The following is a 24231-nucleotide window of genomic DNA, read 5'->3' as shown; positions in this document are numbered from 1 at the left end:
CCTCAGCAGCGAGGGGGTTAAATCTCAAGCTGCCTTTTATATTTTATTTTCCAATTTAAGAACCCATTGAGACATAGGACGGTGCACTGCCTGTTGCTTTTCATATGGAGATGAGGGTTGCAGCTACTGTAACTGTGCCCGACTGCTTTTATGACATGACGGTATGCAAATTCATCTGCTGCAATGTGCCCTGGGAAGGATTTGCACTAGTTGTGCGCATAGTTTGGGGGTGCTTCAGGAACAGTCACCCTTCCGCCTTCCCATGTCAACGTGAAGAGATGCAGCCTCCCTGCAGTTTTCTTTTCCCGTCCCCTGCCGAGAGTTCACTTGTCATGGCTCCGGTCAACCTCCTTCACTTGACGGGGGTGTGCCCAAGCAGGGGCCCTCCTGAGCCCTAGTCCAACTCATACTTACCTGGCAGGGGAGATACCATGATCACGAAGGTGGTTCTCCCAGGGCGAGGCTCATCCATTGCACTCCGGGTGTGCTGACCCCTGCGATTTCCCCAAATGCGGGAAACTCGACTGCATAATTTGTGGTAGTGGGGGACTGCGTTCGTGCTTTCCCCTGATCATCTCTGGTAAAAGTCAGATCTTTTTGTGTGCTGCTGGTGCTGTCTCTTCCTTTGCTGTTTCCATCCTTTTCTTCATTTCAACCCTCCCTCCACTGGACCCCTGTGCCCGTTAAGGTGCGCTTCTATCTTTCACTCAGCGCTCTCTTCTCATCTCTTCTCCTGTGCGCTGGCTGCATGCTTCCTTGCTTTTTCTGGCCTTGTACTGTGCTTTGCATATACAACCAATACAGGGCGCTGCAGGACCCACACGGTTTCACTTGCTTTGTAAAGTAGGCCCCCAGATTGTGTCAGATATGAGGGGGAGAGACAAAAAAAACTTTGCTCCCTCATTTCATGCAGTAGCTTGTCTACTTTGTAAAATGGTAGGCCTCGCTGGGCTGCCGTAGTCTTCCTACACATAGTAAGCGTTTAAATTGAGGCGGCGAAAACTAGAAGAAAGAGAGCATTTTTGGTTTGCGTGCAGATTTTGGGCAGGTGGATTGGTGGCAAAACACAAAGTATTTGTCTATGGTGCTTATAAGACGGGGGACAAAAGAAAAAAAATCACATTTGCTTTTGGTTCACTTGCTTGAGAAATACGCTTTTTGGGCCATTTGGGTGAAACAACTTTTGACGTGTTCAAATCAGTAAAAAGACTAATGGCTTTTTTGAGACTACAAAGTCTTTTGAAAGAAAAAACAAACAAACAAACAAAAACCAAGGTATAATTTGTGTGAGTGCCGCAGGGGGGATAAGAAAGAAAGAAAAAAGAAATAAAAAGAAATCCGTGACGACGACGTTCGGACGAGCGCTAACGTCGGAAAATGGTCTCGGTGCGAGGATGAGAAAACCCTCAGCAGCGAGGGGGTTAAATCTCAAGCTGCCTTTTATATTTTATTTTCCAATTTAAGAACCCATTGAGACATAGGACGGTGCACTGCCTGTTGCTTTTCATATGGAGATGAGGGTTGCAGCTACTGTAACTGTGCCCGACTGCTTTTATGACATGACGGTATGCAAATTCATCTGCTGCAGTGTGCCCTGGGAAGGATTTGCACTAGTTGTGCGCATAGTTTGGGGGTGCTTCAGGAACAGTCACCCTTCCGCCTTCCCATGTCAACGTGAAGAGATGCAGCCTCCCTGCAGTTTTCTTTTCCCGTCCCCTGCCGAGAGTTCACTTGTCATGGCTCCGGTCAACCTCCTTCACTTGACGGGGGTGTGCCCAAGCAGGGGCCCTCCTGAGCCCTAGTCCAACTCATACTTACCTGGCAGGGGAGATACCATGATCACGAAGGTGGTTCTCCCAGGGCGAGGCTCATCCATTGCACTCCGGGTGTGCTGACCCCTGCGATTTCCCCAAATGCGGGAAACTCGACTGCATAATTTGTGGTAGTGGGGGACTGCGTTCGCGCTTTCCCCTGATCATCTCTGGTAAAAGTCAGATCTTTTTGTGTGCTGCTGGTGCTGTCTCTTCCTTTGCTGTTTCCATCCTTTTCTTCATTTCAACCCTCCCTCCACTGGACCCCTGTGCCCGTTAAGGTGCGCTTCTATCTTTCACTCAGCGCTCTCTTCTCATCTCTTCTCCTGTGCGCTGGCTGCATGCTTCCTTGCTTTTTCCGGCCTTGTACTGTGCTTCGCATATACAACCAATACAGGGCGCTGCAGGACCCACACGGTTTCACTTGCTTTGTAAAGTAGGCCCCCAGATTGTGTCAGATATGAGGGGGAGAGACAAAAAAAACTTTGCTCCCTCATTTCATGCAGTAGCTTGTCTACTTTGTAAAATGGTAGGCCTCGCTGGGCTGCCGTAGTCTTCCTACACATAGTAAGCGTTTAAATTGAGGCGGCGAAAACTAGAAGAAAGAGAGCATTTTTGGTTTGCGTGCAGATTTTGGGCAGGTGGATTGGTGGCAAAACACAAAGTATTTGTCTATGGTGCTTATAAGACGGGGGACAAAAGAAAAAAATCACATTTGCTTTTGGTTCACTTGCTTGAGAAATACGCTTTTTGGGCCATTTGGGTGAAACAACTTTTGACGTGTTCAAATCAGTAAAAAGACTAATGGCTTTTTTGAGACTACAAAGTCTTTTGAAAGAAAAAACAAACAAACAAACAAAAACCAAGGTATAATTTGTGTGAGTGCCGCAGGGGGGATAAGAAAGAAAGAAAAAAGAAATAAAAAGAAATCCGTGACGACGACGTTCGGACGAGCGCTAACGTCGGAAAATGGTCTCGGTGCGAGGATGAGAAAACCCTCAGCAGCGAGGGGGTTAAATCTCAAGCTGCCTTTTATATTTTATTTTCCAATTTAAGAACCCATTGAGACATAGGACGGTGCACTGCCTGTTGCTTTTCATATGGAGATGAGGGTTGCAGCTACTGTAACTGTGCCCGACTGCTTTTATGACATGACGGTATGCAAATTCATCTGCTGCAATGTGCCCTGGGAAGGATTTGCACTAGTTGTGCGCATAGTTTGGGGGTGCTTCTGGAACAGTCACCCTTCCGCCTTCCCATGTCAACGTGAAGAGATGCAGCCTCCCTGCAGTTTTCTTTTCCCGTCCCCTGCCGAGAGTTCACTTGTCATGGCTCCGGTCAACCTCCTTCACTTGACGGGGGTGTGCCCAAGCAGGGGCCCTCCTGAGCCCTAGTCCAACTCATACTTACCTGGCAGGGGAGATACCATGATCACGAAGGTGGTTCTCCCAGGGCGAGGCTCATCCATTGCACTCCGGGTGTGCTGACCCCTGCGATTTCCCCAAATGCGGGAAACTCGACTGCATAATTTGTGGTAGTGGGGGACTGCGTTCGCGCTTTCCCCTGATCATCTCTGGTAAAAGTCAGCTCTTTTTGTGTGCTGCTGGTGCTGTCTCTTCCTTTGCTGTTTCCATCCTTTTCTTCATTTCAACCCTCCCTCCACTGGACCCCTGTGCCCGTTAAGGTGCGCTTCTATCTTTCACTCAGCGCTCTCTTCTCATCTCTTCTCCTGTGCGCTGGCTGCATGCTTCCTTGCTTTTTCCGGCCTTGTACTGTGCTTCGCATATACAACCAATACAGGGCGCTGCAGGACCCACACGGTTTCACTTGCTTTGTAAAGTAGGCCCCCAGATTGTGTCAGATATGAGGGGGAGAGACAAAAAAAACTTTGCTCCCTCATTTCATGCAGTAGCTTGTCTACTTTGTAAAATGGTAGGCCTCGCTGGGCTGCCGTAGTCTTCCTACACATAGTAAGCGTTTAAATTGAGGCGGCGAAAACTAGAAGAAAGAGAGCATTTTTGGTTTGCGTGCAGATTTTGGGCAGGTGGATTGGTGGCAAAACACAAAGTATTTGTCTATGGTGCTTATAAGACGGGGGACAAAAGAAAAAAAATCACATTTGCTTTTGGTTCACTTGCTTGAGAAATACGCTTTTTGGGCCATTTGGGTGAAACAACTTTTGACGTGTTCAAATCAGTAAAAAGACTAATGGCTTTTTTGAGACTACAAAGTCTTTTGAAAGAAAAAACAAACAAACAAACAAAAACCAAGGTATAATTTGTGTGAGTGCCGCAGGGGGGATAAGAAAGAAAGAAAAAAGAAATAAAAAGAAATCCGTGACGACGACGTTCGGACGAGCGCTAACGTCGGAAAATGGTCTCGGTGCGAGGATGAGAAAACCCTCAGCAGCGAGGGGGTTAAATCTCAAGCTGCCTTTTATATTTTATTTTCCAATTTAAGAACCCATTGAGACATAGGACGGTGCACTGCCTGTTGCTTTTCATATGGAGATGAGGGTTGCAGCTACTGTAACTGTGCCCGACTGCTTTTATGACATGACGGTATGCAAATTCATCTGCTGCAATGTGCCCTGGGAAGGATTTGCACTAGTTGTGCGCATAGTTTGGGGGTGCTTCAGGAACAGTCACCCTTCCGCCTTCCCATGTCAACGTGAAGAGATGCAGCCTCCCTGCAGTTTTCTTTTCCCGTCCCCTGCCGAGAGTTCACTTGTCATGGCTCCGGTCAACCTCCTTCACTTGACGGGGGTGTGCCCAAGCAGGGGCCCTCCTGAGCCCTAGTCCAACTCATACTTACCTGGCAGGGGAGATACCATGATCACGAAGGTGGTTCTCCCAGGGCGAGGCTCATCCATTGCACTCCGGGTGTGCTGACCCCTGCGATTTCCCCAAATGCGGGAAACTCGACTGCATAATTTGTGGTAGTGGGGGACTGCGTTCGCGCTTTCCCCTGATCATCTCTGGTAAAAGTCAGATCTTTTTGTGTGCTGCTGGTGCTGTCTCTTCCTTTGCTGTTTCCATCCTTTTCTTCATTTCAACCCTCCCTCCACTGGACCCCTGTGCCCGTTAAGGTGCGCTTCTATCTTTCACTCAGCGCTCTCTTCTCATCTCTTCTCCTGTGCGCTGGCTGCATGCTTCCTTGCTTTTTCTGGCCTTGTACTGTGCTTTGCATATACAACCAATACAGGGCGCTGCAGGACCCACACGGTTTCACTTGCTTTGTAAAGTAGGCCCCCAGATTGTGTCAGATATGAGGGGGAGAGACAAAAAAAACTTTGCTCCCTCATTTCATGCAGTAGCTTGTCTACTTTGTAAAATGGTAGGCCTCGCTGGGCTGCCGTAGTCTTCCTACACATAGTAAGCGTTTAAATTGAGGCGGCGAAAACTAGAAGAAAGAGAGCATTTTTGGTTTGCGTGCAGATTTTGGGCAGGTGGATTGGTGGCAAAACACAAAGTATTTGTCTATGGTGCTTATAAGACGGGGGACAAAAGAAAAAAATCACATTTGCTTTTGGTTCACTTGCTTGAGAAATACGCTTTTTGGGCCATTTGGGTGAAACAACTTTTGACGTGTTCAAATCAGTAAAAAGACTAATGGCTTTTTTGAGACTACAAAGTCTTTTGAAAGAAAAAACAAACAAACAAACAAAAACCAAGGTATAATTTGTGTGAGTGCCGCAGGGGGGATAAGAAAGAAAGAAAAAAGAAATAAAAAGAAATCCGTGACGACGACGTTCGGACGAGCGCTAACGTCGGAAAATGGTCTCGGTGCGAGGATGAGAAAACCCTCAGCAGCGAGGGGGTTAAATCTCAAGCTGCCTTTTATATTTTATTTTCCAATTTAAGAACCCATTGAGACATAGGACGGTGCACTGCCTGTTGCTTTTCATATGGAGATGAGGGTTGCAGCTACTGTAACTGTGCCCGACTGCTTTTATGACATGACGGTATGCAAATTCATCTGCTGCAATGTGCCCTGGGAAGGATTTGCACTAGTTGTGCGCATAGTTTGGGGGTGCTTCAGGAACAGTCACCCTTCCGCCTTCCCATGTCAACGTGAAGAGATGCAGCCTCCCTGCAGTTTTCTTTTCCCGTCCCCTGCCGAGAGTTCACTTGTCATGGCTCCGGTCAACCTCCTTCACTTGACGGGGGTGTGCCCAAGCAGGGGCCCTCCTGAGCCCTAGTCCAACTCATACTTACCTGGCAGGGGAGATACCATGATCACGAAGGTGGTTCTCCCAGGGCGAGGCTCATCCATTGCACTCCGGGTGTGCTGACCCCTGCGATTTCCCCAAATGCGGGAAACTCGACTGCATAATTTGTGGTAGTGGGGGACTGCGTTCGCGCTTTCCCCTGATCATCTCTGGTAAAAGTCAGATCTTTTTGTGTGCTGCTGGTGCTGTCTCTTCCTTTGCTGTTTCCATCCTTTTCTTCATTTCAACCCTCCCTCCACTGGACCCCTGTGCCCGTTAAGGTGCGCTTCTATCTTTCACTCAGCGCTCTCTTCTCATCTCTTCTCCTGTGCGCTGGCTGCATGCTTCCTTGCTTTTTCTGGCCTTGTACTGTGCTTTGCATATACAACCAATACAGGGCGCTGCAGGACCCACACGGTTTCACTTGCTTTGTAAAGTAGGCCCCCAGATTGTGTCAGATATGAGGGGGAGAGACAAAAAAAACTTTGCTCCCTCATTTCATGCAGTAGCTTGTCTACTTTGTAAAATGGTAGGCCTCGCTGGGCTGCCGTAGTCTTCCTACACATAGTAAGCGTTTAAATTGAGGCGGCGAAAACTAGAAGAAAGAGAGCATTTTTGGTTTGCGTGCAGATTTTGGGCAGGTGGATTGGTGGCAAAACACAAAGTATTTGTCTATGGTGCTTATAAGACGGGGGACAAAAGAAAAAAAATCACATTTGCTTTTGGTTCACTTGCTTGAGAAATACGCTTTTTGGGCCATTTGGGTGAAACAACTTTTGACGTGTTCAAATCAGTAAAAAGACTAATGGCTTTTTTGAGACTACAAAGTCTTTTGAAAGAAAAAACAAACAAACAAACAAAAACCAAGGTATAATTTGTGTGAGTGCCGCAGGGGGGATAAGAAAGAAAGAAAAAAGAAATAAAAAGAAATCCGTGACGACGACGTTCGGACGAGCGCTAACGTCGGAAAATGGTCTCGGTGCGAGGATGAGAAAACCCTCAGCAGCGAGGGGGTTAAATCTCAAGCTGCCTTTTATATTTTATTTTCCAATTTAAGAACCCATTGAGACATAGGACGGTGCACTGCCTGTTGCTTTTCATATGGAGATGAGGGTTGCAGCTACTGTAACTGTGCCCGACTGCTTTTATGACATGACGGTATGCAAATTCATCTGCTGCAGTGTGCCCTGGGAAGGATTTGCACTAGTTGTGCGCATAGTTTGGGGGTGCTTCAGGAACAGTCACCCTTCCGCCTTCCCATGTCAACGTGAAGAGATGCAGCCTCCCTGCAGTTTTCTTTTCCCGTCCCCTGCCGAGAGTTCACTTGTCATGGCTCCGGTCAACCTCCTTCACTTGACGGGGGTGTGCCCAAGCAGGGGCCCTCCTGAGCCCTAGTCCAACTCATACTTACCTGGCAGGGGAGATACCATGATCACGAAGGTGGTTCTCCCAGGGTGAGGCTCATCCATTGCACTCCGGGTGTGCTGACCCCTGCGATTTCCCCAAATGTGGGAAACTCGACTGCATAATTTGTGGTAGTGGGGGACTGCGTTCGCGCTTTCCCCTGATCATCTCTGGTAAAAGTCAGATCTTTTTGTGTGCTGCTGGTGCTGTCTCTTCCTTTGCTGTTTCCATCCTTTTCTTCATTTCAACCCTCCCTCCACTGGACCCCTGTGCCCGTTAAGGTGCGCTTCTATCTTTCACTCAGCGCTCTCTTCTCATCTCTTCTCCTGTGCGCTGGCTGCATGCTTCCTTGCTTTTTCCGGCCTTGTACTGTGCTTCGCATATACAACCAATACAGGGCGCTGCAGGACCCACTCGGTTTCACTTGCTTTGTAAAGTAGGCCCCCAGATTGTGTCAGATATGAGGGGGAGAGACAAAAAAAACTTTGCTCCCTCATTTCATGCAGTAGCTTGTCTACTTTGTAAAATGGTAGGCCTCGCTGGGCTGCCGTAGTCTTCCTACACATAGTAAGCGTTTAAATTGAGGCGGCGAAAACTAGAAGAAAGAGAGCATTTTTGGTTTGCGTGCAGATTTTGGGCAGGTGGATTGGTGGCAAAACACAAAGTATTTGTCTATGGTGCTTATAAGACGGGGGACAAAAGAAAAAAAAATCACATTTGCTTTTGGTTCACTTGCTTGAGAAATACGCTTTTTGGGCCATTTGGGTGAAACAACTTTTGACGTGTTCAAATCAGTAAAAAGACTAATGGCTTTTTTGAGACTACAAAGTCTTTTGAAAGAAAAAAAAAACAAACAAAAACCAAGGTATAATTTGTGTGAGTGCCGCAGGGGGGATAAGAAAGAAAGAAAAAAGAAATAAAAAGAAATCCGTGACGACGACGTTCGGACGAGCGCTAACGTCGGAAAATGGTCTCGGTGCGAGGATGAGAAAACCCTCAGCAGCGAGGGGGTTAAATCTCAAGCTGCCTTTTATATTCTATTTTCCAATTTAAGAACCCATTGAGACATAGGACGGTGCACTGCCTGTTGCTTTTCATATGGAGATGAGGGTTGCAGCTACTGTAACTGTGCCCGACTGCTTTTATGACATGACGGTATGCAAATTCATCTGCTGCAGTGTGCCCTGGGAAGGATTTGCACTAGTTGTGCGCATAGTTTGGGGGTGCTTCAGGAACAGTCACCCTTCCGCCTTCCCATGTCAACGCGAAGAGATGCAGCCTCCCTGCAGTTTTCTTTTCCCGTCCCCTGCCGAGAGTTCACTTGTCATGGCTCCGGTCAACCTCCTTCACTTGACGGGGGTGTGCCCAAGCAGGGGCCCTCCTGAGCCCTAGTCCAACTCATACTTACCTGGCAGGGGAGATACCATGATCACGAAGGTGGTTCTCCCAGGGCAAGGCTCATCCATTGCACTCCGGGTGTGCTGACCCCTGCGATTTCCCCAAATGCGGGAAACTCGACTGCATAATTTGTGGTAGTGGGGGACTGCGTTCGCGCTTTCCCCTGATCATCTCTGGTAAAAGTCAGATCTTTTTGTGTGCTGCTGGTGCTGTCTCTTCCTTTGCTGTTTCCATCCTTTTCTTCATTTCAACCCTCCCTCCACTGGACCCCTGTGCCCGTTAAGGTGCGCTTCTATCTTTCACTCAGCGCTCTCTTCTCATCTCTTCTCCTGTGCGCTGGCTGCATGCTTCCTTGCTTTTTCCGGCCTTGTACTGTGCTTCGCATATACAACCAATACAGGGCGCTGCAGGACCCACACGGTTTCACTTGCTTTGTAAAGTAGGCCCCCAGATTGTGTCAGATATGAGGGGGAGAGACAAAAAAAACTTTGCTCCCTCATTTCATGCAGTAGCTTGTCTACTTTGTAAAATGGTAGGCCTCGCTGGGCTGCCGTAGTCTTCCTACACATAGTAAGCGTTTAAATTGAGGCGGCGAAAACTAGAAGAAAGAGAGCATTTTTGGTTTGCGTGCAGATTTTGGGCAGGTGGATTGGTGGCAAAACACGAAGTATTTGTCTATGGTGCTTATAAGACGGGGGACAAAAGAAAAAAAATCACATTTGCTTTTGGTTCACTTGCTTGAGAAATACGCTTTTTGGGCCATTTGGGTGAAACAACTTTTGACGTGTTCAAATCAGTAAAAAGACTAATGGCTTTTTTGAGACTACAAAGTCTTTTGAAAGAAAAAACAAAAAAACAAAAACCAAGGTATAATTTGTGTGAGTGCCGCAGGGGGGATAAGAAAGAAAGAAAAAAGAAATAAAAAGAAATCCGTGACGACGACGTTCGGACGAGCGCTAACGTCGGAAAATGGTCTCGGTGCGAGGATGAGAAAACCCTCAGCAGCGAGGGGGTTAAATCTCAAGCTGCCTTTTATATTTTATTTTCCAATTTAAGAACCCATTGAGACATAGGACGGTGCACTGCCTGTTGCTTTTCATATGGAGATGAGGGTTGCAGCTACTGTAACTGTGCCCGACTGCTTTTATGACATGACGGTATGCAAATTCATCTGCTGCAGTGTGCCCTGGGAAGGATTTGCACTAGTTGTGCGCATAGTTTGGGGGTGCTTCAGGAACAGTCACCCTTCCGCCTTCCCATGTCAACGTGAAGAGATGCAGCCTCCCTGCAGTTTTCTTTTCCCGTCCCCTGCCGAGAGTTCACTTGTCATGGCTCCGGTCAACCTCCTTCACTTGACGGGGGTGTGCCCAAGCAGGGGCCCTCCTGAGCCCTAGTCCAACTCATACTTACCTGGCAGGGGAGATACCATGATCACGAAGGTGGTTCTCCCAGGGCGAGGCTCATCCATTGCACTCCGGGTGTGCTGACCCCTGCGATTTCCCCAAATGCGGGAAACTCGACTGCATAATTTGTGGTAGTGGGGGACTGCGTTCGCGCTTTCCCCTGATCATCTCTGGTAAAAGTCAGATCTTTTTGTGTGCTGCTGGTGCTGTCTCTTCCTTTGCTGTTTCCATCCTTTTCTTCATTTCAACCCTCCCTCCACTGGACCCCTGTGCCCGTTAAGGTGCGCTTCTATCTTTCACTCAGCGCTCTCTTCTCATCTCTTCTCCTGTGCGCTGGCTGCATGCTTCCTTGCTTTTTCCGGCCTTGTACTGTGCTTCGCATATACAACCAATACAGGGCGCTGCAGGACCCACACGGTTTCACTTGCTTTGTAAAGTAGGCCCCCAGATTGTGTCAGATATGAGGGGGAGAGACAAAAAAAACTTTGCTCCCTCATTTCATGCAGTAGCTTGTCTACTTTGTAAAATGGTAGGCCTCGCTGGGCTGCCGTAGTCTTCCTACACATAGTAAGCGTTTAAATTGAGGCGGCGAAAACTAGAAGAAAGAGAGCATTTTTGGTTTGCGTGCAGATTTTGGGCAGGTGGATTGGTGGCAAAACACAAAGTATTTGTCTATGGTGCTTATAAGACGGGGGACAAAAGAAAAAAATCACATTTGCTTTTGGTTCACTTGCTTGAGAAATACGCTTTTTGGGCCATTTGGGTGAAACAACTTTTGACGTGTTCAAATCAGTAAAAAGACTAATGGCTTTTTTGAGACTACAAAGTCTTTTGAAAGAAAAAACAAACAAACAAACAAAAACCAAGGTATAATTTGTGTGAGTGCCGCAGGGGGGATAAGAAAGAAAGAAAAAAGAAATAAAAAGAAATCCGTGACGACGACGTTCGGACGAGCGCTAACGTCGGAAAATGGTCTCGGTGCGAGGATGAGAAAACCCTCAGCAGCGAGGGGGTTAAATCTCAAGCTGCCTTTTATATTTTATTTTCCAATTTAAGAACCCATTGAGACATAGGACGGTGCACTGCCTGTTGCTTTTCATATGGAGATGAGGGTTGCAGCTACTGTAACTGTGCCCGACTGCTTTTATGACATGACGGTATGCAAATTCATCTGCTGCAATGTGCCCTGGGAAGGATTTGCACTAGTTGTGCGCATAGTTTGGGGGTGCTTCAGGAACAGTCACCCTTCCGCCTTCCCATGTCAACGTGAAGAGATGCAGCCTCCCTGCAGTTTTCTTTTCCCGTCCCCTGCCGAGAGTTCACTTGTCATGGCTCCGGTCAACCTCCTTCACTTGACGGGGGTGTGCCCAAGCAGGGGCCCTCCTGAGCCCTAGTCCAACTCATACTTACCTGGCAGGGGAGATACCATGATCACGAAGGTGGTTCTCCCAGGGCGAGGCTCATCCATTGCACTCCGGGTGTGCTGACCCCTGCGATTTCCCCAAATGCGGGAAACTCGACTGCATAATTTGTGGTAGTGGGGGACTGCGTTCGCGCTTTCCCCTGATCATCTCTGGTAAAAGTCAGATCTTTTTGTGTGCTGCTGGTGCTGTCTCTTCCTTTGCTGTTTCCATCCTTTTCTTCATTTCAACCCTCCCTCCACTGGACCCCTGTGCCCGTTAAGGTGCGCTTCTATCTTTCACTCAGCGCTCTCTTCTCATCTCTTCTCCTGTGCGCTGGCTGCATGCTTCCTTGCTTTTTCTGGCCTTGTACTGTGCTTTGCATATACAACCAATACAGGGCGCTGCAGGACCCACACGGTTTCACTTGCTTTGTAAAGTAGGCCCCCAGATTGTGTCAGATATGAGGGGGAGAGACAAAAAAAACTTTGCTCCCTCATTTCATGCAGTAGCTTGTCTACTTTGTAAAATGGTAGGCCTCGCTGGGCTGCCGTAGTCTTCCTACACATAGTAAGCGTTTAAATTGAGGCGGCGAAAACTAGAAGAAAGAGAGCATTTTTGGTTTGCGTGCAGATTTTGGGCAGGTGGATTGGTGGCAAAACACAAAGTATTTGTCTATGGTGCTTATAAGACGGGGGACAAAAGAAAAAAAATCACATTTGCTTTTGGTTCACTTGCTTGAGAAATACGCTTTTTGGGCCATTTGGGTGAAACAACTTTTGACGTGTTCAAATCAGTAAAAAGACTAATGGCTTTTTTGAGACTACAAAGTCTTTTGAAAGAAAAAACAAACAAACAAACAAAAACCAAGGTATAATTTGTGTGAGTGCCGCAGGGGGGATAAGAAAGAAAGAAAAAAGAAATAAAAAGAAATCCGTGACGACGACGTTCGGACGAGCGCTAACGTCGGAAAATGGTCTCGGTGCGAGGATGAGAAAACCCTCAGCAGCGAGGGGGTTAAATCTCAAGCTGCCTTTTATATTTTATTTTCCAATTTAAGAACCCATTGAGACATAGGACGGTGCACTGCCTGTTGCTTTTCATATGGAGATGAGGGTTGCAGCTACTGTAACTGTGCCCGACTGCTTTTATGACATGACGGTATGCAAATTCATCTGCTGCAGTGTGCCCTGGGAAGGATTTGCACTAGTTGTGCGCATAGTTTGGGGGTGCTTCAGGAACAGTCACCCTTCCGCCTTCCCATGTCAACGTGAAGAGATGCAGCCTCCCTGCAGTTTTCTTTTCCCGTCCCCTGCCGAGAGTTCACTTGTCATGGCTCCGGTCAACCTCCTTCACTTGACGGGGGTGTGCCCAAGCAGGGGCCCTCCTGAGCCCTAGTCCAACTCATACTTACCTGGCAGGGGAGATACCATGATCACGAAGGTGGTTCTCCCAGGGTGAGGCTCATCCATTGCACTCCGGGTGTGCTGACCCCTGCGATTTCCCCAAATGTGGGAAACTCGACTGCATAATTTGTGGTAGTGGGGGACTGCGTTCGCGCTTTCCCCTGATCATCTCTGGTAAAAGTCAGATCTTTTTGTGTGCTGCTGGTGCTGTCTCTTCCTTTGCTGTTTCCATCCTTTTCTTCATTTCAACCCTCCCTCCACTGGACCCCTGTGCCCGTTAAGGTGCGCTTCTATCTTTCACTCAGCGCTCTCTTCTCATCTCTTCTCCTGTGCGCTGGCTGCATGCTTCCTTGCTTTTTCCGGCCTTGTACTGTGCTTCGCATATACAACCAATACAGGGCGCTGCAGGACCCACTCGGTTTCACTTGCTTTGTAAAGTAGGCCCCCAGATTGTGTCAGATATGAGGGGGAGAGACAAAAAAAACTTTGCTCCCTCATTTCATGCAGTAGCTTGTCTACTTTGTAAAATGGTAGGCCTCGCTGGGCTGCCGTAGTCTTCCTACACATAGTAAGCGTTTAAATTGAGGCGGCGAAAACTAGAAGAAAGAGAGCATTTTTGGTTTGCGTGCAGATTTTGGGCAGGTGGATTGGTGGCAAAACACAAAGTATTTGTCTATGGTGCTTATAAGACGGGGGACAAAAGAAAAAAAAATCACATTTGCTTTTGGTTCACTTGCTTGAGAAATACGCTTTTTGGGCCATTTGGGTGAAACAACTTTTGACGTGTTCAAATCAGTAAAAAGACTAATGGCTTTTTTGAGACTACAAAGTCTTTTGAAAGAAAAAAAAAACAAACAAAAACCAAGGTATAATTTGTGTGAGTGCCGCAGGGGGGATAAGAAAGAAAGAAAAAAGAAATAAAAAGAAATCCGTGACGACGACGTTCGGACGAGCGCTAACGTCGGAAAATGGTCTCGGTGCGAGGATGAGAAAACCCTCAGCAGCGAGGGGGTTAAATCTCAAGCTGCCTTTTATATTCTATTTTCCAATTTAAGAACCCATTGAGACATAGGACGGTGCACTGCCTGTTGCTTTTCATATGGAGATGAGGGTTGCAGCTACTGTAACTGTGCCCGACTGCTTTTATGACATGACGGTATGCAAATTCATCTGCTGCAGTGTGCCCTGGGAAGGATTTGCACTAGTTGTGCGCATAGTTTGGGGGTGCTTCAGGAACAGTCACCCTTCCGCCTTCCCATGTCAACGCGAAGAGATGCAGCCTCCCTGCAGTTTTCTTTTCCCGTCCCCTGCCGAGAGTTCACTTGTCATGGCTCCGGTCAACCTCCTTCACTTGACGGGGGTGTGCCCAAGCAGGGGCCCTCCTGAGCCCTAGTCCAACTCATACTTACCTGGCAGGGGAGATACCATGATCACGAAGGTGGTTCTCCCAGGGCGAGGCTCATCCATTGCACTCCGGGTGTGCTGACCCCTGCGATTTCCCCAAATGCGGGAAACTCGACTGCATAATTTGTGGTAGTGGGGGACTGCGTTCGCGCTTTCCCCTGATCATCTCTGGTAAAAGTCAGATCTTTTTGTGTGCTGCTGGTGCTGTCTCTTCCTTTGCTGTTTCCATCCTTTTCTTCATTTCAACCCTCCCTCCACTGGACCCCTGTGCCCGTTAAGGTGCGCTTCTATCTTTCACTCAGCGCTCTCTTCTCATCTCTTCTCCTGTGCGCTGGCTGCATGCTTCCTTGCTTTTTCCGGCCTTGTACTGTGCTTCGCATATACAACCAATACAGGGCGCTGCAGGACCCACACGGTTTCACTTGCTTTGTAAAGTAGGCCCCCAGATTGTGTCAGATATGAGGGGGAGAGACAAAAAAAACTTTGCTCCCTCATTTCATGCAGTAGCTTGTCTACTTTGTAAAATGGTAGGCCTCGCTGGGCTGCCGTAGTCTTCCTACACATAGTAAGCGTTTAAATTGAGGCGGCGAAAACTAGAAGAAAGAGAGCATTTTTGGTTTGCGTGCAGATTTTGGGCAGGTGGATTGGTGGCAAAACACGAAGTATTTGTCTATGGTGCTTATAAGACGGGGGACAAAAGAAAAAAAATCACATTTGCTTTTGGTTCACTTGCTTGAGAAATACGCTTTTTGGGCCATTTGGGTGAAACAACTTTTGACGTGTTCAAATCAGTAAAAAGACTAATGGCTTTTTTGAGACTACAAAGTCTTTTGAAAGAAAAAACAAAAAAACAAAAACCAAGGTATAATTTGTGTGAGTGCCGCAGGGGGGATAAGAAAGAAAGAAAAAAGAAATAAAAAGAAATCCGTGACGACGACGTTCGGACGAGCGCTAACGTCGGAAAATGGTCTCGGTGCGAGGATGAGAAAACCCTCAGCAGCGAGGGGGTTAAATCTCAAGCTGCCTTTTATATTTTATTTTCCAATTTAAGAACCCATTGAGACATAGGACGGTGCACTGCCTGTTGCTTTTCATATGGAGATGAGGGTTGCAGCTACTGTAACTGTGCCCGACTGCTTTTATGACATGACGGTATGCAAATTCATCTGCTGCAGTGTGCCCTGGGAAGGATTTGCACTAGTTGTGCGCATAGTTTGGGGGTGCTTCAGGAACAGTCACCCTTCCGCCTTCCCATGTCAACGTGAAGAGATGCAGCCTCCCTGCAGTTTTCTTTTCCCGTCCCCTGCCGAGAGTTCACTTGTCATGGCTCCGGTCAACCTCCTTCACTTGACGGGGGTGTGCCCAAGCAGGGGCCCTCCTGAGCCCTAGTCCAACTCATACTTACCTGGCAGGGGAGATACCATGATCACAAAGGTGGTTCTCCCAGGGCGAGGCTCATCCATTGCACTCCGGGTGTGCTGACCCCTGCGATTTCCCCAAATGCGGGAAACTCGACTGCATAATTTGTGGTAGTGGGGGACTGCGTTCGCGCTTTCCCCTGATCATCTCTGGTAAAAGTCAGATCTTTTTGTGTGCTGCTGGTGCTGTCTCTTCCTTTGCTGTTTCCATCCTTTTCTTCATTTCAACCCTCCCTCCACTGGACCCCTGTGCCCGTTAAGGTGCGCTTCTATCTTTCACTCAGCGCTCTCTTCTCATCTCTTCTCCTGTGCGCTGGCTGCATGCTTCCTTGCTTTTTCTGGCCTTGTACTGTGCTTTGCATATACAACCAATACAGGGCGCTGCAGGACCCACACGGTTTCACTTGCTTTGTAAAGTAGGCCCCCAGATTGTGTCAGATATGAGGGGGAGAGACAAAAAAAACTTTGCTCCCTCATTTCATGCAGTAGCTTGTCTACTTTGTAAAATGGTAGGCCTCGCTGGGCTGCCGTAGTCTTCCTACACATAGTAAGCGTTTAAATTGAGGCGGCGAAAACTAGAAGAAAGAGAGCATTTTTGGTTTGCGTGCAGATTTTGGGCAGGTGGATTGGTGGCAAAACACAAAGTATTTGTCTATGGTGCTTATAAGACGGGGGACAAAAGAAAAAAAATCACATTTGCTTTTGGTTCACTTGCTTGAGAAATACGCTTTTTGGGCCATTTGGGTGAAACAACTTTTGACGTGTTCAAATCAGTAAAAAGACTAATGGCTTTTTTGAGACTACAAAGTCTTTTGAAAGAAAAAACAAACAAACAAACAAACAAAAACCAAGGTATAATTTGTGTGAGTGCCGCAGGGGGGATAAGAAAGAAAGAAAAAAGAAATAAAAAGAAATCCGTGACGACGACGTTCGGACGAGCGCTAACGTCGGAAAATGGTCTCGGTGCGAGGATGAGAAAACCCTCAGCAGCGAGGGGGTTAAATCTCAAGCTGCCTTTTATATTTTATTTTCCAATTTAAGAACCCATTGAGACATAGGACGGTGCACTGCCTGTTGCTTTTCATATGGAGATGAGGGTTGCAGCTACTGTAACTGTGCCCGACTGCTTTTATGACATGACGGTATGCAAATTCATCTGCTGCAGTGTGCCCTGGGAAGGATTTGCACTAGTTGTGCGCATAGTTTGGGGGTGCTTCAGGAACAGTCACCCTTCCGCCTTCCCTTGTCAACGTGAAGAGATGCAGCCTCCCTGCAGTTTTCTTTTCCCGTCCCCTGCCGAGAGTTCACTTGTCATGGCTCCGGTCAACCTCCTTCACTTGACGGGGGTGTGCCCAAGCAGGGGCCCTCCTGAGCCCTAGTCCAACTCATACTTACCTGGCAGGGGAGATACCATGATCACGAAGGTGGTTCTCCCAGGGTGAGGCTCATCCATTGCACTCCGGGTGTGCTGACCCCTGCGATTTCCCCAAATGTGGGAAACTCGACTGCATAATTTGTGGTAGTGGGGGACTGCGTTCGCGCTTTCCCCTGATCATCTCTGGTAAAAGTCAGATCTTTTTGTGTGCTGCTGGTGCTGTCTCTTCCTTTGCTGTTTCCATCCTTTTCTTCATTTCAACCCTCCCTCCACTGGACCCCTGTGCCCGTTAAGGTGCGCTTCTATCTTTCACTCAGCGCTCTCTTCTCATCTCTTCTCCTGTGCGCTGGCTGCATGCTTCCTTGCTTTTTCCGGCCTTGTACTGTGCTTCGCATATACAACCAATACAGGGCGCTGCAGGACCCACTCGGTTTCACTTGCTTTGTAAAGTAGGCCCCCAGATTGTGTCAGATATGAGGGGGAGAGACAAAAAAAACTTTGCTCCCTCATTTCATGCAGTAGCTTGTCTACTTTGTAAAATGGTAGGCCTCGCTGGGCTGCCGTAGTCTTCCTACACATAGTAAGCGTTTAAATTGAGGCGGCGAAAACTAGAAGAAAGAGAGCATTTTTGGTTTGCGTGCAGATTTTGGGCAGGTGGATTGGTGGCAAAACACAAAGTATTTGTCTATGGTGCTTATAAGACGGGGGACAAAAGAAAAAAAATCACATTTGCTTTTGGTTCACTTGCTTGAGAAATACGCTTTTTGGGCCATTTGGGTGAAACAACTTTTGACGTGTTCAAATCAGTAAAAAGACTAATGGCTTTTTTGAGACTACAAAGTCTTTTGAAAGAAAAAACAAACAAACAAACAAAAACCAAGGTATAATTTGTGTGAGTGCCGCAGGGGGGATAAGAAAGAAAGAAAAAAGAAATAAAAAGAAATCCGTGACGACGACGTTCGGACGAGCGCTAACGTCGGAAAATGGTCTCGGTGCGAGGATGAGAAAACCCTCAGCAGCGAGGGGGTTAAATCTCAAGCTGCCTTTTATATTTTATTTTCCAATTTAAGAACCCATTGAGACATAGGACGGTGCACTGCCTGTTGCTTTTCATATGGAGATGAGGGTTGCAGCTACTGTAACTGTGCCCGACTGCTTTTATGACATGACGGTATGCAAATTCATCTGCTGCAGTGTGCCCTGGGAAGGATTTGCACTAGTTGTGCGCATAGTTTGGGGGTGCTTCAGGAACAGTCACCCTTCCACCTTCCCATGTCAACGTGAAGAGATGCAGCCTCCCTGCAGTTTTCTTTTCCCGTCCCCTGCCGAGAGTTCACTTGTCATGGCTCCGGTCAACCTCCTTCACTTGACGGGGGTGTGCCCAAGCAGGGGCCCTCCTGAGCCCTAGTCCAACTCATACTTACCTGGCAGGGGAGATACCATGATCACGAAGGTGGTTCTCCCGGGGCGAGGCTCATCCATTGCACTCCGGGTGTGCTGACCCCTGCGATTTCCCCAAATGCGGGAAACTTGACTGCATAATTTGTGGTAGTGGGGGACTGCGTTTGCGCTTTCCCCTGATCATCTCTGGTAAAAGTCAGATCTTTTTGTGTGCTGCTGGTGCTGTCTCTTCCTTTGCTGTTTCCATCCTTTTCTTCATTTCAACCCTCCCTCCACTGGACCCCTGTGCCCGTTAAGGTGCGCTTCTACCTTTCACTCAGCGCTCTCTTCTCATCTCTTCTCCTGTGCGCTGGCTGCATGCTTCCTTGCTTTTTCTGGCCTTGTACTGTGCTTTGCATATACAACCAATACAGGGCGCTGCAGGACCCACACGGTTTCACTTGCTTTGTAAAGTAGGCCCCCAGATTGTGTCAGATATGAGGGGGAGAGACAAAAAAAACTTTGCTCCCTCATTTCATGCAGTAGCTTGTCTACTTTGTAAAATGGTAGGCCTCGCTGGGCTGCCGTAGTCTTCCTACACATAGTAAGCGTTTAAATTGAGGCGGCGAAAACTAGAAGAAAGAGAGCATTTTTGGTTTGCGTGCAGATTTTGGGCAGGTGGATTGGTGGCAAAACACAAAGTATTTGTCTATGGTGCTTATAAGACGGGGGACAAAAGAAAAAAAATCACATTTGCTTTTGGTTCACTTGCTTGAGAAATACGCTTTTTGGGCCATTTGGGTGAAACAACTTTTGACGTGTTCAAATCAGTAAAAAGACTAATGGCTTTTTTGAGACTACAAAGTCTTTTGAAAGAAAAAACAAACAAACAAACAAAAACCAAGGTATAATTTGTGTGAGTGCCGCAGGGGGGATAAGAAAGAAAGAAAAAAGAAATAAAAAGAAATCCGTGACGACGACGTTCGGACGAGCGCTAACGTCGGAAAATGGTCTCGGTGCGAGGATGAGAAAACCCTCAGCAGCGAGGGGGTTAAATCTCAAGCTGCCTTTTATATTTTATTTTCCAATTTAAGAACCCATTGAGACATAGGACGGTGCACTGCCTGTTGCTTTTCATATGGAGATGAGGGTTGCAGCTACTGTAACTGTGCCCGACTGCTTTTATGACATGACGGTATGCAAATTCATCTGCTGCAGTGTGCCCTGGGAAGGATTTGCACTAGTTGTGCGCATAGTTTGGGGGTGCTTCAGGAACAGTCACCCTTCCGCCTTCCCATGTCAACGCGAAGAGATGCAGCCTCCCTGCAGTTTTCTTTTCCCGTCCCCTGCCGAGAGTTCACTTGTCATGGCTCCGGTCAACCTCCTTCACTTGACGGGGGTGTGCCCAAGCAGGGGCCCTCCTGAGCCCTAGTCCAACTCATACTTACCTGGCAGGGGAGATACCATGATCACGAAGGTGGTTCTCCCAGGGTGAGGCTCATCCATTGCACTCCGGGTGTGCTGACCCCTGCGATTTCCCCAAATGTGGGAAACTCGACTGCATAATTTGTGGTAGTGGGGGACTGCGTTTGCGCTTTCCCCTGATCATCTCTGGTAAAAGTCAGATCTTTTTGTGTGCTGCTGGTGCTGTCTCTTTCTTTGCTGTTTCCATCCTTTTCTTCATTTCAACCCTCCCTCCACTGGACCCCTGTGCCCGTTAAGGTGCGCTTCTATCTTTCACTCAGCGCTCTCTTCTCATCTCTTCTCCTGTGCGCTGGCTGCATGCTTCCTTGCTTTTTCCGGCCTTGTACTGTGCTTCGCATATACAACCAATACAGGGCGCTGCAGGACCCACTCGGTTTCACTTGCTTTGTAAAGTAGGCCCCCAGATTGTGTCAGATATGAGGGGGAGAGACAAAAAAAACTTTGCTCCCTCATTTCATGCAGTAGCTTGTCTACTTTGTAAAATGGTAGGCCTCGCTGGGCTGCCGTAGTCTTCCTACACATAGTAAGCGTTTAAATTGAGGCGGCGAAAACTAGAAGAAAGAGAGCATTTTTGGTTTGCGTGCAGATTTTGGGCAGGTGGATTGGTGGCAAAACACAAAGTATTTGTCTATGGTGCTTATAAGACGGGGGACAAAAGAAAAAAAAATCACATTTGCTTTTGGTTCACTTGCTTGAGAAATACGCTTTTTGGGCCATTTGGGTGAAACAACTTTTGACGTGTTCAAATCAGTAAAAAGACTAATGGCTTTTTTGAGACTACAAAGTCTTTTGAAAGAAAAAACAAACAAACAAACAAAAACCAAGGTATAATTTGTGTGAGTGCCGCAGGGGGGATAAGAAAGAAAGAAAAAATAAATAAAAAGAAATCCGTGACGACGATGTTCGGACGAGCGCTAACGTCGGAAAATGGTCTCGGTGCGAGGATGAGAAAACCCTCAGCAGCGAGGGGGTTAAATCTCAAGCTGCCTTTTATATTTTATTTTCCAATTTAAGAACCCATTGAGACATAGGACGGTGCACTGCCTGTTGCTTTTCATATGGAGATGAGGGTTGCAGCTACTGTAACTGTGCCCGACTGCTTTTATGACATGACGGTATGCAAATTCATCTGCTGCAGTGTGCCCTGGGAAGGATTTGCACTAGTTGTGCGCATAGTTTGGGGGTGCTTCAGGAACAGTCACCCTTCCACCTTCCCATGTCAACGTGAAGAGATGCAGCCTCCCTGCAGTTTTCTTTTCCCGTCCCCTGCCGAGAGTTCACTTGTCATGGCTCCGGTCAACCTCCTTCACTTGACGGGGGTGTGCCCAAGCAGGGGCCCTCCTGAGCCCTAGTCCAACTCATACTTACCTGGCAGGGGAGATACCATGATCACGAAGGTGGTTCTCCCAGGGCGAGGCTCATCCATTGCACTCCGGGTGTGCTGACCCCTGCGATTTCCCCAAATGCGGGAAACTCGACTGCATAATTTGTGGTAGTGGGGGACTGCGTTCGCGCTTTCCCCTGATCATCTCTGGTAAAAGTCAGATCTTTTTGTGTGCTGCTGGTGCTGTCTCTTCCTTTGCTGTTTCCATCCTTTTCTTCATTTCAACCCTCCCTCCACTGGACCCCTGTGCCCGTTAAGGTGCGCTTCTATCTTTCACTCAGCGCTCTCTTCTCATCTCTTCTCCTGTGCGCTGGCTGCATGCTTCCTTGCTTTTTCTGGCCTTGTACTGTGCTTTGCATATACAACCAATACAGGGCGCTGCAGGACCCACACGGTTTCACTTGCTTTGTAAAGTAGGCCCCCAGATTGTGTCAGATATGAGGGGGAGAGACAAAAAAAACTTTGCTCCCTCATTTCATGCAGTAGCTTGTCTACTTTGTAAAATGGTAGGCCTCGCTGGGCTGCCGTAGTCTTCCTACACATAGTAAGCGTTTAAATTGAGGCGGCGAAAACTAGAAGAAAGAGAGCATTTTTGGTTTGCGTGCAGATTTTGGGCAGGTGGATTGGTGGCAAAACACAAAGTATTTGTCTATGGTGCTTATAAGACGGGGGACAAAAGAAAAAAAATCACATTTGCTTTTGGTTCACTTGCTTGAGAAATACGCTTTTTGGGCCATTTGGGTGAAACAACTTTTGACGTGTTCAAATCAGTAAAAAGACTAATGGCTTTTTTGAGACTACAAAGTCTTTTGAAAGAAAAAACAAACAAACAAACAAAAACCAAGGTATAATTTGTGTGAGTGCCGCAGGGGGGATAAGAAAGAAAGAAAAAAGAAATAAAAAGAAATCCGTGACGACGACGTTCGGACGAGCGCTAACGTCGGAAAATGGTCTCGGTGCGAGGATGAGAAAACCCTCAGCAGCGAGGGGGTTAAATCTCAAGCTGCCTTTTATATTTTATTTTCCAATTTAAGAACCCATTGAGACATAGGACGGTGCACTGCCTGTTGCTTTTCATATGGAGATGAGGGTTGCAGCTACTGTAACTGTGCCCGACTGCTTTTATGACATGACGGTATGCAAATTCATCTGCTGCAGTGTGCCCTGGGAAGGATTTGCACTAGTTGTGCGCATAGTTTGGGGGTGCTTCAGGAACAGTCACCCTTCCGCCTTCCCATGTCAACGCGAAGAGATGCAGCCTCCCTGCAGTTTTCTTTTCCCGTCCCCTGCCGAGAGTTCACTTGTCATGGCTCCGGTCAACCTCCTTCACTTGACGGGGGTGTGCCCAAGCAGGGGCCCTCCTGAGCCCTAGTCCAACTCATACTTACCTGGCAGGGGAGATACCATGATCACGAAGGTGGTTCTCCCAGGGCGAGGCTCATCCATTGCACTCCGGGTGTGCTGACTCCTGCGATTTCCCCAAATGCGGGAAACTCGACTGCATAATTTGTGGTAGTGGGGGACTGCGTTCGTGCTTTCCCCTGATCATCTCTGGTAAAAGTCAGATCTTTTTGTGTGCTGCTGGTGCTGTCTCTTCCTTTGCTGTTTCCATCCTTTTCTTCATTTCAACCCTCCCTCCACTGGACCCCTGTGCCCGTTAAGGTGCGCTTCTATCTTTCACTCAGCGCTCTCTTCTCATCTCTTCTCCTGTGCGCTGGCTGCATGCTTCCTTGCTTTTTCCGGCCTTGTACTGTGCTTCGCATATACAACCAATACAGGGCGCTGCAGGACCCACACGGTTTCACTTGCTTTGTAAAGTAGGCCCCCAGATTGTGTCAGATATGAGGGGGAGAGACAAAAAAAACTTTGCTCCCTCATTTCATGCAGTAGCTTGTCTACTTTGTAAAATGGTAGGCCTCGCTGGGCTGCCGTAGTCTTCCTACACATAGTAAGCGTTTAAATTGAGGCGGCGAAAACTAGAAGAAAGAGAGCATTTTTGGTTTGCGTGCAGATTTTGGGCAGGTGGATTGGTGGCAAAACACGAAGTATTTGTCTATGGTGCTTATAAGACGGGGGACAAAAGAAAAAAAATCACATTTGCTTTTGGTTCACTTGCTTGAGAAATACGCTTTTTGGGCCATTTGGGTGAAACAACTTTTGACGTGTTCAAATCAGTAAAAAGACTAATGGCTTTTTTGAGACTACAAAGTCTTTTGAAAGAAAAAACAAACAAACAAAAACCAAGGTATAATTTGTGTGAGTGCCGCAGGGGGGATAAGAAAGAAAGAAAAAAGAAATAAAAAGAAATCCGTGACGACGACGTTCGGACGAGCGCTAACGTCGGAAAATGGTCTCGGTGCGAGGATGAGAAAACCCTCAGCAGCGAGGGGGTTAAATCTCAAGCTGCCTTTTATATTTTATTTTCCAATTTAAGAACCCATTGAGACATAGGACGGTGCACTGCCTGTTGCTTTTCATATGGAGATGAGGGTTGCAGCTACTGTAACTGTGCCCGACTGCTTTTATGACATGACGGTATGCAAATTCATCTGCTGCAGTGTGCCCTGGGAAGGATTTGCACTAGTTGTGCGCATAGTTTGGGGGTGCTTCAGGAACAGTCACCCTTCCGCCTTCCCATGTCAACGTGAAGAGATGCAGCCTCCCTGCAGTTTTCTTTTCCCGTCCCCTGCCGAGAGTTCACTTGTCATGGCTCCGGTCAACCTCCTTCACTTGACGGGGGTGTGCCCAAGCAG

The 24231-nt window shown here is 47.6% G+C and overlaps 17 non-coding genes across 17 annotated transcripts; all 17 read left to right on the top strand.

Annotated features, from left to right (window-relative positions):
* Positions 1 to 406: 406 nt before the first annotated feature.
* Positions 407 to 570, top strand: LOC134958178 (U1 spliceosomal RNA). Its single transcript, XR_010186900.1, has one exon. It is a non-coding gene; the product is annotated as a U1 spliceosomal RNA (small nuclear RNA).
* Positions 571 to 1810: 1240 nt separating this feature from the next.
* On the top strand, positions 1811 to 1974 carry LOC134957457 (U1 spliceosomal RNA). Its single transcript, XR_010186606.1, has one exon. It is a non-coding gene; the product is annotated as a U1 spliceosomal RNA (small nuclear RNA).
* Positions 1975 to 3213: 1239 nt separating this feature from the next.
* On the top strand, positions 3214 to 3377 carry LOC134957451 (U1 spliceosomal RNA). Its single transcript, XR_010186605.1, has one exon. It is a non-coding gene; the product is annotated as a U1 spliceosomal RNA (small nuclear RNA).
* A 1240-nt stretch (positions 3378 to 4617) lies between these two features.
* LOC134957449 (U1 spliceosomal RNA) lies at positions 4618 to 4781 on the top strand. Its single transcript, XR_010186604.1, has one exon. It is a non-coding gene; the product is annotated as a U1 spliceosomal RNA (small nuclear RNA).
* A 1239-nt stretch (positions 4782 to 6020) lies between these two features.
* Positions 6021 to 6184, top strand: LOC134957444 (U1 spliceosomal RNA). Its single transcript, XR_010186602.1, has one exon. It is a non-coding gene; the product is annotated as a U1 spliceosomal RNA (small nuclear RNA).
* Positions 6185 to 7424: 1240 nt separating this feature from the next.
* LOC134954972 (U1 spliceosomal RNA) lies at positions 7425 to 7588 on the top strand. The gene has a single exon (XR_010185885.1). It is a non-coding gene; the product is annotated as a U1 spliceosomal RNA (small nuclear RNA).
* Positions 7589 to 8825: 1237 nt separating this feature from the next.
* On the top strand, positions 8826 to 8989 carry LOC134958187 (U1 spliceosomal RNA). Its single transcript, XR_010186902.1, has one exon. It is a non-coding gene; the product is annotated as a U1 spliceosomal RNA (small nuclear RNA).
* Positions 8990 to 10225: 1236 nt separating this feature from the next.
* LOC134957440 (U1 spliceosomal RNA) lies at positions 10226 to 10389 on the top strand. The gene has a single exon (XR_010186599.1). It is a non-coding gene; the product is annotated as a U1 spliceosomal RNA (small nuclear RNA).
* A 1239-nt stretch (positions 10390 to 11628) lies between these two features.
* Positions 11629 to 11792, top strand: LOC134957437 (U1 spliceosomal RNA). The gene has a single exon (XR_010186598.1). It is a non-coding gene; the product is annotated as a U1 spliceosomal RNA (small nuclear RNA).
* A 1240-nt stretch (positions 11793 to 13032) lies between these two features.
* On the top strand, positions 13033 to 13196 carry LOC134954961 (U1 spliceosomal RNA). The gene has a single exon (XR_010185884.1). It is a non-coding gene; the product is annotated as a U1 spliceosomal RNA (small nuclear RNA).
* Positions 13197 to 14433: 1237 nt separating this feature from the next.
* LOC134957434 (U1 spliceosomal RNA) lies at positions 14434 to 14597 on the top strand. The gene has a single exon (XR_010186597.1). It is a non-coding gene; the product is annotated as a U1 spliceosomal RNA (small nuclear RNA).
* Positions 14598 to 15833: 1236 nt separating this feature from the next.
* On the top strand, positions 15834 to 15997 carry LOC134957653 (U1 spliceosomal RNA). The gene has a single exon (XR_010186698.1). It is a non-coding gene; the product is annotated as a U1 spliceosomal RNA (small nuclear RNA).
* Positions 15998 to 17241: 1244 nt separating this feature from the next.
* Positions 17242 to 17405, top strand: LOC134954950 (U1 spliceosomal RNA). Its single transcript, XR_010185883.1, has one exon. It is a non-coding gene; the product is annotated as a U1 spliceosomal RNA (small nuclear RNA).
* Positions 17406 to 18645: 1240 nt separating this feature from the next.
* LOC134958501 (U1 spliceosomal RNA) lies at positions 18646 to 18809 on the top strand. Its single transcript, XR_010187019.1, has one exon. It is a non-coding gene; the product is annotated as a U1 spliceosomal RNA (small nuclear RNA).
* A 1240-nt stretch (positions 18810 to 20049) lies between these two features.
* LOC134955127 (U1 spliceosomal RNA) lies at positions 20050 to 20213 on the top strand. Its single transcript, XR_010185898.1, has one exon. It is a non-coding gene; the product is annotated as a U1 spliceosomal RNA (small nuclear RNA).
* Positions 20214 to 21454: 1241 nt separating this feature from the next.
* LOC134957433 (U1 spliceosomal RNA) lies at positions 21455 to 21618 on the top strand. The gene has a single exon (XR_010186596.1). It is a non-coding gene; the product is annotated as a U1 spliceosomal RNA (small nuclear RNA).
* A 1240-nt stretch (positions 21619 to 22858) lies between these two features.
* LOC134958569 (U1 spliceosomal RNA) lies at positions 22859 to 23022 on the top strand. The gene has a single exon (XR_010187066.1). It is a non-coding gene; the product is annotated as a U1 spliceosomal RNA (small nuclear RNA).
* Positions 23023 to 24231: the final 1209 nt, after the last annotated feature.

The sequence above is a fragment of the Pseudophryne corroboree genome, chromosome 1, assembly GCF_028390025.1.
Source record: "Pseudophryne corroboree isolate aPseCor3 chromosome 1, aPseCor3.hap2, whole genome shotgun sequence".
NCBI classification, from domain to species: Eukaryota; Metazoa; Chordata; class Amphibia; order Anura; family Myobatrachidae; genus Pseudophryne; species Pseudophryne corroboree.
This window is presented reverse-complemented; position numbering and strand designations above follow the sequence as displayed.